We start from the raw sequence: 13,707 nt of genomic DNA on the forward strand, positions 1-13,707 counted from the left end.
ACTCAAGGCCCATCAGGTGAGCTAACTGCTGGCATGGGCCCTGAGGGTAGGACATCCAGGACTGGCCTCTGTGAATCTGGGCACACAGGTAGGGATCAGGCACTTTTTCAGGAATAAGAGACCTGGCATGACACAGTGCCAGGATGGGATGCCAGGACAAAGTGGGGTCAGCCTCCCTCCCTCCTAGCCCCTGCCTCCAATGTTGCCTGTTATACCCTTTAGCAGAGGGTCAGCCCCAAAAATAGGGGAGCCAGATTGCCTACAAGCCTGAGATTTTGGCACCTGCAATGAGCAAGGAATTCAGGGAGGCTGTGTGGGCTAAGTGGAGTGGTTCCCCAGAATAAGGACTCAGTGCTATTTTCAGCACAGCCGCTGACTTGCCATATGATGGGGTCCAAGTCATTTTACCTCTTTGTGCCTCTTCTCTAAAATGAAGATGACTGAGTCTTCAGCCTCTCTCTACGGCTTGGAGGACTAATGAGGTGGTGCTGAAAAACCAGCTATAAAAATCCTGCATCCTAGCTGTATGAGCTTAATGAGAGCAAATGGAACTGCCCCCTTTGCAACTGATCCGGAAACTAAGCTTGCACCAAGAGCCTGGAACCAGAAGCCCGGTTGCCTATTTCAAATCGTGGTTTTTCTTGGTCAAAGCCATCTGCTGGTCAGTCCCCATCAAAAGGGATATGCAGGAGCCCCATCTCCCTTGGACCTTTGTTTTGAAATTGGGAAGCCCACCTGCTACTTCAGTGCGGAAGCCCTGTCCTGCAGGGACACGGTCAGGTGGACCCAAGGCTGTTCTTGGCCTTTGGCCAATTCCCTGATTCATTTCTCTGACATCCTCCTATCCCGTCTTTGTTCTCCTCCTTGCTAGAAGCAGCTATAATTGAAGGAGGCTTGAACTTCTGATTTTTCTTCAACATTGAGGCTTAGCTCATAGGAAAGGGCTTTCAACTCCAAACTCTTAGCCAGCTACCCAGTGGCAGCTTGGAGTTCTATCTGCTGTGCCCAGTGTTTAGTTCCTGTGTGTCCCACTTCTGCCCTAGCTGTGTGCCAACCTATGGCATCATGCCGACAGCAACAAGAGAAATGAATTTCAAAGACTCCCAGGGGAGGGGGATGGTTCAGCTACCAGGATCATGGAAAAATGGCTTAGGAGGCAAAGTTGGCCTTACTTCTCACCCCTTGGTGGCCCTCCCTACCCCTTTCTCACCAGGACATCCTGGGTCCTCATGTGTTCCTCTGGCTTCTCAATGCTCTACTTGCTGACAACCCACTAGGCTTACCCTCCCTTCAAAATGACCTCTTCCCTCACTCCCTCTCCCCAAGCAAAAACCATTATTATGAGCGTATGTTAGGTTGTAAGCCATCTGATTAACAAATACAGCAATTTGTGTTATGCCTAAGGGTTTCCTGCAATGTTACATATAGTCATATCCAATAGGGATGCAATGAATCTGATCTTTTAATTGGTATGCATGCTGTGTGACCTTGGTAACATGGCTGTTGGAAATCCCTTCTCTCAATTATGGGATTATGACAGTGGGGAGTGGCCAAGCCATTGAGGTAACACCGTTCTCTTTGCCTTCTCTAGAACCCAAATCACTCAATTCCTCAGCTTGCCCACTTGTAAACAAAGGAGGCCATCTGCCCCTCCCTGAGGATAAATCTGCAGTATGGGCTAGCTGGTTTGCAGTTTCTTAGGAGTGGCTATTAATTCCTGCTTTCTAGTATGATTTATAGGCAAAAAGAAATGTTCTATGACAGTTGCAGGACTCTTGGCCACCAAGGACAGAGGAATTGGTAGGAAAGTGAGAGCAAGGACCAACATTCTTGACCCTTTCTGAACCTGGCATGGCAGGAATGAATATTTGTACAATGACCCCAGGGACCTGAAAAAAAATCAAAGAACCAAGTAGAAAATTGACTGACGTTACCCCTGCTGAACACCAGAAACTAAGACTTTGATTTGACTTGCAGTTTTCACAGCCCCAAGCCCATGCTTCCTGGTCTGTCACAGAGCTGCAAGCAAGAGCCGTACACCAGGAGCCAGAAGACTTTGGTTCTACTGGAAGCTCTTCCAAGAACTAGCTGTGTGACCTTGGGCATTCACTTCCTCTGAGTATCAGGTTCCTGCTAAGTAAATCGAGTGGGTTGAACTAGAGGGCCCATTAGCTTTTCAAAAGCACATTTTTTCTACATTCTTTTATGTAAGCATTTCTTTTAAAAAACAAAGGCAAGTGTTTCTAGCATCACCCAAACATTTCCCAAATCAGTAATTAAACCGGGAGGACGTCGAAGCTCATAGCAGTTAAACACCAGAGCAAACCACGAGCCCACTTGCCCCTGCCTGTTTTTATCCAGTGCCATTCTGCCAAGGGATGGTTGCGGGGGGCAGGGGGTGCTAACGTCTCCCATCTCTTAAATCTGTAGATGATTCTAGCTTCCAGGGATGCTGACTTTGAACAATCAAGGCAGCATTAGCAGGAAACCTTTAAAGGTGACCTTTAAAGCCCTCTTCTGTGTTTATAAATGAGACACCCACCTGCCATGAGAACCCTAGCAGAAAATGCATTTAAAGGGTCCAACCAAATCCTACTTAAGGTGAAACAGCAGACTTTGCTTTATGAGATAAATCTTCTGAAACAGGACTAGTTTTAAGATAGACTTTTGTTGGGGCACCTAGGTGGCTCAGTGGGTTAAGCAGCTGACTCTTGATCTCGGCTCAAGTCATGATCTCACGGTTTGTGAGTTTGAGCTCCACATCAGGCTCACTGCTGTCAGCGCAGAGCCCACTTCAGATCTTCTGTCTCCTCTCCCCCCCCACCCCCATCTCTCTGCCCCTTCTCCACTTGCACTCTCTTTCTCTCAAAAATGAATAAACCTTAGGGGTGGCTGTGTGGCTCAATCAGTTAAGCGTCCCACTTTGGCTCAGGTCATGATCTTGCAGTTCGTGGGTTCAAGCCCTGTGTCAGGCTCTGTACTGACAGCTCAGAGCCTGGAGCCTGCTTCAAATTCTGTGTGTGTCTCTCTCTCTCTGCTCCTCCCCTGCTTGCTCTCTGCCTCTCTCTCTCTCTCTCAAAAATAAACATTAAAAAATTTTTTTTAATGAATAAATCTTAAAAACAGGTAGACTTTTGTAATAAAATCATGATTTACATATATATCCTTTCCTCATTCAAAGTACTCGTACATCAAATCCTTTTGAAAAGCCATGAATACTCACCTCCTAATTGATCTTCAGTGCCAATCCAGATCTTCAGTTCAAGTCCTTGAGTGTTTAAAATGCACCCACTCCAGGGCACCTGGGTGGATCAGCCGGTTAAGTGTCCGACTTCGACTCTGGTCATGATCTCACAGTTTGTGAGTTTGAGCCCCATATCGGGCTCTGTGCTGACAGCTCAGAGCCTGGAACCTGCTTCAGATTCTGTGTCTCCCTCTCTTTCTGCCCCTCTCCCACTTGCACTCTGTGTCTCTCTCTCAAAAATAAATAAACACTAAAAAATATCTCAAAAATAAATAAATAAAATAAAATGCATCCACTCCAAGGGTCTATGCTAGGCGCTATGGGAGATACATGGTCTCTGCCCTCAAAGAGCTTACATGCTCACTGAAGACACAGAGAATGTGAGTCCAGGAGTTCAGGACCCAATGGAAGGGCCAACTGGTGAACTCAGTGGGGCTACAGCACACTGGGAATTCTCTACAGATGTGATGTGCTTTACAGTGGCCTTTAAAGCCCTCTGCTATGCTTATAAGTGAGACACCCACCTGCCATCACTTTGGCATTGAATGAGGAGTTGGCTGAAAAAGTGAAGGTGGGGTATGAACGATGAGGACGGGTCACACTAGCCTCCCAAGGGAAAACTCAGAACATAGGCCAGAGACAGAAAAGAGAAAAATCTTTTGAAAGAACTGCTAATGCCTAGCAACAGCAGGAAAGGTTGCTTGAAGAAGACAAGGAAGCTCGTCGAAACTGAGGCAGGAAATCCCACGTGCTGGGATTGAAGTGGCAGGCCCTGGAAAGGAAGGTTTTGTTGCCACTGTTTTCTTGAAGTCCTGCAGGGTTTGGGAGGAGGGAATGAAGTCTTCTTTCTCTGTCTGCTACTCAGGTAGTCATTTTTAAGTCTTTAAAACTCTATGAGGAGAAGTGCTGTGCTTTATTCATTTCTGTAATCCAAAGGCTGAGTGCTGTAGTTTGCCCATAGTTGCTGCACAAGAAAAATGCCTGTAGAAGAAATGACTGAGCAAACATATGGATGAATTTAGATTCTCCTATAATGGCTAGGGGTCTCAGAAGGAGGCAAAACCAGACCTGCCCTACAGGGTGGGAGAGGGAGGGGGCCCTTTCGGTGAGGAGGGTGTTTGAGCTTTAATCTAATGGGTCCAGAGTTATGGTCTTTTATCTGGAGAGAGGATCCCTAGTGTTCATAAAATTCTTGAAGGGGCCCGTGATCTCCAAAAGGTTGAGATTCACAACGTTTCTCCCAACCCTCTTGTTAAACCCTATAACTAGTGGCCCAATTGAGGACATTCCTAACTTACCCTCCCAACCTCCTTTGCCTGCCTCCAATCTCTTCCCTATTATTCACCCTATACAGATAAATTTACTTAAAGTACAATTATGATCATGTCATTCCCTTAATCCCGAAAGATAGCTCCCCCATCACTTGCAGAATAAAGTCTCAATATAGTACCTCAACAATAAAGTCTCAACAAGCAGGGGAGGGGCAGAGAGCGAAGGTGACAGGGAATCCCAAGCAGGCTCCACAGCCATCAGAGCAGCCTGATGTGGGGCTCAAAGTCATGAACCATGAGATCATGACCTGAGCCAGAGTCGATGCTCAACCGACTGGGCCACCCACATGCCCCTACTTCCCTTTCCTTAAAACCTTTCTCTGCTTCCTCACTTGTGCTTCAAGCCTGGAGAGCCTCTTCCCAAAACCCTCCCCATTCCTCAGCCTAACTCATGTACTTCCACCATGCAGCAGTGATACCGTTTACCACTGAGTCCACGTATCACTTTGTTTGGATCTTATGGCTGATGTCTAGTTATACCTCCAAAATCCATTTTCCTCTTCTGCCTAGGTGCAAAGCCACCTAACAAGATATTTCCTAGTCTTTCTTGCAGTTAGGTGTGACTTGCAACTAAGCTCTTGCCATGTGACAAAGCTCTTGTCAAAAGGATATGACAGAAAGTGAAAAGGACAAATTCCAACTGACTTGCTTAAAAGGAAATCCCTTCCCTGGACCTCTTTATTCCTTCACATGAGCTGGAATGTGGATGTGCTTATGACCTTGCATGGAGCATAACTCTCCCACTGGCCTAGAGTGGCCAGCATGTGATGTAAGAGAGAAGTTATCCTTCTTATTTGAACCACTGCATTTTAGGCACCCCTTAAGTACCCCTAAGCCACAGCAGAGGCTTCTCTATGGTAGTGTATTAAATTGTACTGTGGCTTATAGTTATTTATATAAATGTCTCATTTTCTCTACTAAGAAATCAACCCCTTGTTGGTTTCCCTGCTTCCTATCTTTCCCCCTACACTCTATTCTCAGCTAAGGTGATTTATTTATTTATTTATTTATTTAAAGTTTTTATTCATTTATTTTTCAAAAGACAGAGGTAGCATGAGCAGGAGAGAGGCAGAGAGAAAGGGAGACAGAGAATCCCAAGCAGGCTCCATGCTGCCAGTACAGAGCCCAGTGCAGGGCTCGAACTCACGAAACCATGAGATCATGACCTGATCTGAAACCAAGGGTCAGATGTTTAACCATCTGAGCCACCCAGGCGCCCCTGGGGTGATCCTTTTAAAGGGGAAGTCAGATCATGTCAAAACACACACATACACACACACACACACACACACACACAAAACAAAAACAAAAACACCTTACTCAGTAAATGCAGAAATCTTTAAAATGGCCTACAAGTGGGGGTTCCGGAAGATGGCGGCGTAGGAGGACGCGAGGCTCACAACGCGTCCTGCTGATCACTTAGATTCCACCTACACCTGCCTAAAGAACCCAGAAAACCGCCAGAGGATTAGCAGAAGGGAGTCTCCGGAGTCAAGCGCAGACTAGAGGCCCACGGAAGAGGGTAGGAAGGGCGGCGAGGCGGTGCGCGCTCCACGGACTGGCGGGAGGGAGCCGGGGCGGAGGGGCGGCTCGCCGGCCAAGCGGAGACCCCGAGTCTGGCTGGCAAAAGCGGAGGGGCCGGACAGACTGTGTTCCGACAGCAAGCGCGACTTAGCGTCTGGGAGGTCATAAGTTAACAGCTCTGCGCGGAAAGCGGGAAGGCTGGAGGACAAAGGGAGGGAGAGCTGCTGAGCCCCCGGACGGCAGAGCTCAGCTTGGCGGGGAACAAAGGCGCCAGCGCCATCTCCCCCGCCCATCCCCCAGCCAAAATCCCAAAGGGAACCAGTTCCTGCCAGGGAACTTGCTCGCTCCGCGCAAACACCCAACTCTGTGCTTCTGCGGAGCCAAACCTCCGGCAGCGGATCTGACTCCCTCCCGCTGCCACAGGGCTCCTCCTGAAGTGGATCACCTAAGGAGAAGCTAGCTAAGCCTGCCCCTCCAGCCCCCGTGCACCTTGCCTACCCACCCCAGCCCATACGCCAGATCCCCAGCAACACAAGCCTGGCAGTGTGCAAGTAGCCCAGACGGGACACGCCACCCCACAGTGAATCCCGCCCCTAGGAGAGGGGAAGAGAAGGCACACACCAGTCTGACTGTGGCCCCAGCAGTGGGCTGGGGGCAGACATCGGGTCAGACTGCGGCCCCGCCCACTAACTCCAGTTATACACCACAACACAGGGGAAGTGCACTGCAGGTCCTCACCACGCCAGGGACTCTCCAAAATGACCAAACGGAAGAATTCCCCTCAGAAGAATCTCCAGGAAATAACAACAGCTAATGAACTGATCAAAAAGGATTTAAATAATATAACAGAAAGTGAATTTAGAATAATAGTCATAAAATTAATCGCTAGGCTTGAAAACAGTATACAGGACAGCAGAGAATCTCTTGCCATAAAGATCGAGGGACTAAGGAACAGTCACGAGGAGTTGAAAAACGCTTTAAACGAAATGCAAAACAAAATGGAAACCACAATGGCTCGGCTTGAAGAGGCAGAGGAGAGAATAGGTGAACTAGAAGATAAAGTTATGGAGAAAGAGGAAGCTGAAAGAAAGAGAGATAAAAAAATCCAGGAGTATGAGGGGAAAATTAGAGAACTAAGTGATACACTAAAAAAAAATAATATACGCATAATTGGTATCCCAGAGGAGGAAGAGAGAGGGAAAGGTGCTGAAGGGGTACTTGAACAAATTATAGCTGAGAACTTCCCTGAACTGGGGAAGGAAAAAGGCATTGAAATCCAAGAGGCACAGAGAACTCCCTTCAGACGTAACTTGAATCGATCTTCTGCACGACATATCATAGTGAAACTGGCAAAATACAAGGATAAAGAGAAAATTCTGAAAGCAGCAAGGGATAAACGTGCCCTCACATATAAAGGGAGACCTATAAGACTCGTGACTGATCTCTCCTTTGAAACTTGGCAGGCCAGAAAGGCTTGGCACGATATCTACAGTGTGCTAAACAGAAAAAATATGCAGCCGAGAATCCTTTATCCAGCAAGTCTGTCATTTAGAATAGAAGGAGAGATAAAGGTCTTCCCAAACAAACAAAAACTGAAGGAATTTGTCACCACGAAACCAGCCCTACAAGAGATCCTAAGGGGGATCCTGTGAGACAAAGTACCAGAGACATCACTACAAACATAAAACATACAGACATCACAATGACTCTAAACCCATATCTTTCTATAATAACACTGAATGTAAATGGATTAAATGCGCCAACTAAAAGACATAGGGTAACAGAATGGATAAAAAAACAAGACCCATCTATTTGCTGTCTACAAGAGACTCATCTTAGATCTGAGGACACCTTTAGATTGAGAGTGAGGGGATGGAGAACTATTTATCATGCTCCTGGAAGCCAAAAGAAAGCTGGAGTAGCCATACTTATATCAGACAAACTAGACTTTAAATTAAAGGCTGTAACAAGAGATGAAGAAGGGCATTATATAATAATCACAGGGTCTATCCACCAGGAAGAGCTAACTATTATAAATGTCTATGCGCCAAATACCCGAGCCCCCAGATATATAAAACAATTACTCATAAACATAAGCAACCTTATTGATAAGAATGTGGTCATTGCAGGGGACTTTAACACCCCACTTACAGAAATGGATAGATCATCTAGACACACAGTCAATAAAGAAACAAGGGCCCTGAATGATACATTGGATCAGATGGACTTGACAGATATATTTAGAACTCTGCATCCCAAAGCAACAGAATATACTTTCTTCTCGAGTGCACATGGAACATTCTCCAAGATAGATCATATACTGGGTCACAAAACAGCCCTTCATAAGTTTACAAGAATTGAAATTATACCATGCATACTTTCAGACCACAATGCTATGAAGCTTGAAATCAACCACAGGAAAAAGTCTGGAAAACCTCCAAAAGCATGGAGGTTAAAGAACACCCTACTAACGAATGAGTGGGTCAACCAGGCAATTAGAGAAGAAATTAAAATATATATGGAAACAAACGAAAATGAAAATACAACAATCCAAACGCTTTGGGATGCAGCGAAGGCAGTCCTGAGAGGAAAATACATTGCAATCCAGGCCTATCTCAAGAAACAAGAAAAATCCCAAATACAAAACCTAACAGCACACCTAAAGGAAATAGAAGCAGAACAGCAAAGGCAGCCTAAACCCAGCAGAAGAAGAGAAATAATAAAGATCAGAGCAGAAATAAACAATATAGAATCTAAAAAAACTGTAGAGCAGATCAACGAAACCAAGAGTTGTTTTTTTGAAAAAATAAACAAAATTGACAAACCTCTAGCCAGGCTTCTCAAAAAGAAAAGGGAGATGACCCAAATAGATAAAATCATGAATGAAAATGGAATGATTACAACCAATCCCTCAGAGATACAAACAATTATCAGGGAATACTATGAAAAATTATATGCCAGCAAATTGGACAACCTGGAAGAAATGGACAAATTTCTAAACACCCACACTCTTCCAAAACTCAATCAGGAGGAAATAGAAAGCTTGAACAGACCCATAACCAGCGAAGAAATTGAATCGGTTATCAAAAATCTCCCAACAAATAAGAGTCCAGGACCAGATGGCTTCCCAGGGGAGTTCTACCAGACGTTTAAAGCAGAGATAATACCTATCCTTCTCAAGCTATTCCAAGAAATAGAAAGGGAAGGAAAACTTCCAGACTCATTCTATGAAGCCAGTATTACTTTGATTCCTAAACCAGACAGAGACCCAGTAAAAAAAGAGAACTACAGGCCAATATCCCTGATGAATATGGATGCAAAAATTCTTAATAAGATACTAGCAAATCGAATTCAACAGCATATAAAAAGAATTATTCACCATGATCAAGTGGGATTCATTCCTGGGATGCAGGGCTGGTTCAGCATTCGCAAATCGATCAACGTGATACATCACATTAACAAAAAAAAAGAGAAGAACCATATGATCCTGTCAATCGATGCAGAAAAGGCCTTTGACAAAATCCAGCACCCTTTCTTAATAAAAACCCTTGAGAAAGTCGGGATAGAAGGAACATACTTAAAGATCATAAAGGCCATTTATGAAAAGCCCACAGCTAACATCATCCTCAACGGGGAAAAACTGAGAGCTTTTTCCCTGAGATCAGGAACACGACAGGGATGCCCACTGTCACCGCTGTTGTTCAATATAGTGCTGGAAGTTCTAGCATCAGCAATCAGACAACAAAAGGAAATCAAAGGCATCAAAATTGGCAAAGATGAAGTCAAGCTTTCGCTTTTTGCAGATGACATGATATTATACATGGAAAATCCGATAGACTCCACCAAAAGTCTGCTAGAACTGATACATGAATTCAGCAAAGTTGCAGGATACAAAATCAATGTGCAGAAATCAGTTGCATTCTTATACACTAACAATGAAGCAACAGAAAGACAAATGAAGAAACTGATCCCATTCACAATTGCACCAAGAAGCATAAAATACCTAGGAATAAATCTAACCAAAGATGTAAAAGATCTGTATGCTGAAAACTATAGAAAGCTTATGCAGGTAATTGAAGAAGATATAAAGAAATGGAAAGACATTCCATGCTCATGGATTGGAAGAATAAATATTGTCAAAATGTCAATACTACCCAAAGCTATCTACACATTCAATGCAATCCCAATCAAAATTGCACCAGCATTCTTCTCGAAACTAGAACAAGCAATCCTAAAATTCATATGGAACCACAAAAGGCCCCGAATAGCCAAAGTAATTTTGAAGAAGAAGACCAAAGCAGGAGGCATCACAATCCCAGAATTTAGCCTCTACTACAAAGCTGTCATCATCAAGACAGCATGGTATTGGCATAAAAACAGACACATAGACCAATGGAATAGAATAGAAACCCCAGAACTAGACCCACAAACGTATGGCCAACTCATCTTTGACAAAGCAGGAAAGAACATCCAATGGAAAAAAGACAGTCTCTTTAACAAATGGTGCTGGGAGAACTGGACAGCAACATGCAGAAGGCTGAAACTAGACCACTTTCTCACACCATTCACAAAAATAAACTCAAAATGGATAAAGGACCTGAATGTGAGACAGGAAACCATCAAAACCTTAGAGGAGAAAGCAGGAAAAGACCTCTCTGACCTCAGCCGTAGCAATCTCTTACTCGGCACATCCCCAAAGGCAAGGGAATTAAAAGCAAAAGTGAATTACTGGGACCTTATGAAGATAAAAAGCTTCTGCACAGCAAAGGAAACAACCAACAAAACTAAAAGGCAGCCAACGGAATGGGAAAAGATATTTGCAAATGACACATCAGACAAAGGGCTAGTATCCAAAATCTATAAAGAGCTCATCAAACTCCACACCCGAAAAACAAATAACCCAGTGAAGAAATGGGCAGAAAACATGAATAGACACTTCTCTAAAGAAGACATCCGGATGGCCAACAGGCACATGAAAAGATGCTCAACGTCGCTCCTTATCAGGGAAATACAAATCAAAACCACACTCAGATACCACCTCACGCCAGTCAGAGTGGCCAAAATGAAGAAATCAGGAGACTATAGATGCTGGAGAGGATGTGGAGAAACAGGAACCCTCTTGCACTGTTGGTGGGAATGCAAATTGGTGCAGCCGCTCTGGAAAGCAGTGTGGAGGTTCCTCAGAAAATTAAAAATAGACCTACCCTATGACCCAGCAATAGCACTGCTAGGAATTTATCCAAGGGATACAGGAGTACTGATGCATAGGGGCACCTGTACCCCAATGTTTATAGCGGCACTCTCAACAATAGCCAAATTATGGAAAGAGCCTAAATGTCCATCAACTGATGAATGGATAAAGAAATTGTGGTTTATATACACAATGGAATACTACGTGGCAATGAGAAAAAATGAAATATGGCCTTTTGTAGCAACATGGATGGAACTGGAGAGTGTGATGCTAAGTGAAATAAGCCATACAGAGAAAGACAGATACCATATGGTTTCACTCTTATGTGGATCCTGAGAAACGTAACAGAAACCCATGGGGGAGGGGAAGGAAAAAAAAAAAAGAGGTTAGAGTGGGAGAGAGCCAAAGCATAAGAGACTGTTAAAAACTGAGAACAAACTGAGGGTTGATGGGGGGTGGGAGGGAGGGGAGGGTGGGTGATGGGTATTGAGGAGGGCACCTTTTGGGATGAGCACTGGGTGTTGTATGGAAACCAATTTGACAGTAAATTTCATATATTAAAAAATAAAAAAAAATAAAAAAAAAATGGCCTACAAGTTCCTACAAGGTCCATGATCAGCAGCCCCTCACTAATCGCCCTTATCTCACAGGCCTTATTTTCCATATTTTCTCTTACAGGTGTGCCCCACTCCCACCGACCCAACAGTCACTCTGCACCAGACACACCAACCATTTTACTATTCCACAAACAAGTTAGACACTCTCCTGCCTTGGGGTCCTTGCACCTGCTTTTCACTCAGCTTGTCCCAGATATCAACATGGCTCATTCCTTTATCCCCTTCAGGTTTTGCTTCAAATGTTATCTTCCCAGATAGGCCTTCTCTGACTATCCCACTTAAAATTATACTCTCCCTCTCCCTTACCACCATCCTGGCACATTATCCCACTTCCTTGCCTGATTTTCCTATACAGCACTTATCACCATTTGACATATTATGCATTGTCTTTATTTACACATTTATTGTTCAAGAATGTAAGCTCCATGAAAGCAGGATTTATTTAAAAAGTTTTTAATGTTTATTTATTTTTGAAAGAGAGTCAGAGGATGAGCAGGGGAGGAGCAGAGAGAGAAGGAGACACAGAATCCGAAGCAGGCTCCAGGTTCTGAGCTGTCAGCACAGAGCTCGATGTGGGGCTCGAACCCATGAACCATGAGATCATGACCTGAGCTGAAGTCAGACACTTAACCAACTGAACCACCCAGGAACCCCAAGAGCAGGGATTTTTGATTGCTTACTGCCATATTCTCAGTGCCCAGGACAGTATTAAAAGTATTCAATTGGGGCACCTGGGTGGCTCAGTCGGTTCGGCATCTGACTTTGGCTCAAGACATGATATCAAGGTTCATGAGTTCAAGCCCTGTATTGGGTCCTGTCCCCCACTCTCTCTGCCTCTCCCCCACTCGCATGCATGCGCATACACCTTCAAAAATAAACATTAAATTTTTTTTAAGTATTCAATATGTATTGAATGGACGAATTCCTTGGGCCCTAATACCTTCTAGTCCCCTCAATGCCTAGCACAGTGCTTTGCATGCAATAAAGCACTCAGTAAATATTTGATGAATGAACTATGATGGAAGACTACTAATATTCTGCCTTGAAGTTTGCTTCCTTCTCCAAGTACCCCTATACACCTGGGCCTACATTAAATTCCTGAACTCTTAAAAGTATGACACAGGGTCAGTAGGAGAGGTCCTCCATGGACACTGCTGAAAATGGCAATAACAAAGCTAGGATGCTGCTTTGAGTATTTTCTGCCTTTGCCACTTGGACAAATCCCTTTGCATCTCTGGGTCTTAGTTTCACCATATGTAGGATGAAGCTAGGAGACTAGATGATTTCTGAAGTCCGTTCTATTTTTACAGCTTGTAGTTATGGTGCTCATAACTAAAATTGTATGATTCTAAAATTGTATGATTTTTCTCTTCCAACCTGTGATTGGAATATGCTTACTGAAAATGTGGTGTCAGAATAAAGGCTCTCTTTGGTCCAATTAGCAAGCATCATCATAAAAATAATAAAACGTGGTGTAAAAGGCCATATTAGCAACATGCAGACATGACAGTGAGGCTCCCATGAGGCAGATAAGACCAAAAACTAGGTTTTCTGATTCCTTCAGGGTTCTTTATCTCAAGTCCCATACATATATTTAATTTCCTCTCCTTTCCAAGGGTTAGATAAATCGGATCTTTATCAGCAAGATATTTTGGAAGATCCACACTCCTTTACTTGTTTGAACACACTTGGTCTCAGCATCCGAGACAAAACACAACTTTCTCTTGCCATGTCTCTGTATGATTGAGGTGACATGCCCTCAGTCACTTTCCCCTTGGGACTTGTCTTCCAGGCAAAGGC

Source organism: Panthera uncia, chromosome X, assembly GCF_023721935.1.
Source record: "Panthera uncia isolate 11264 chromosome X, Puncia_PCG_1.0, whole genome shotgun sequence".
Taxonomy (NCBI): domain Eukaryota; kingdom Metazoa; phylum Chordata; class Mammalia; order Carnivora; family Felidae; genus Panthera; species Panthera uncia.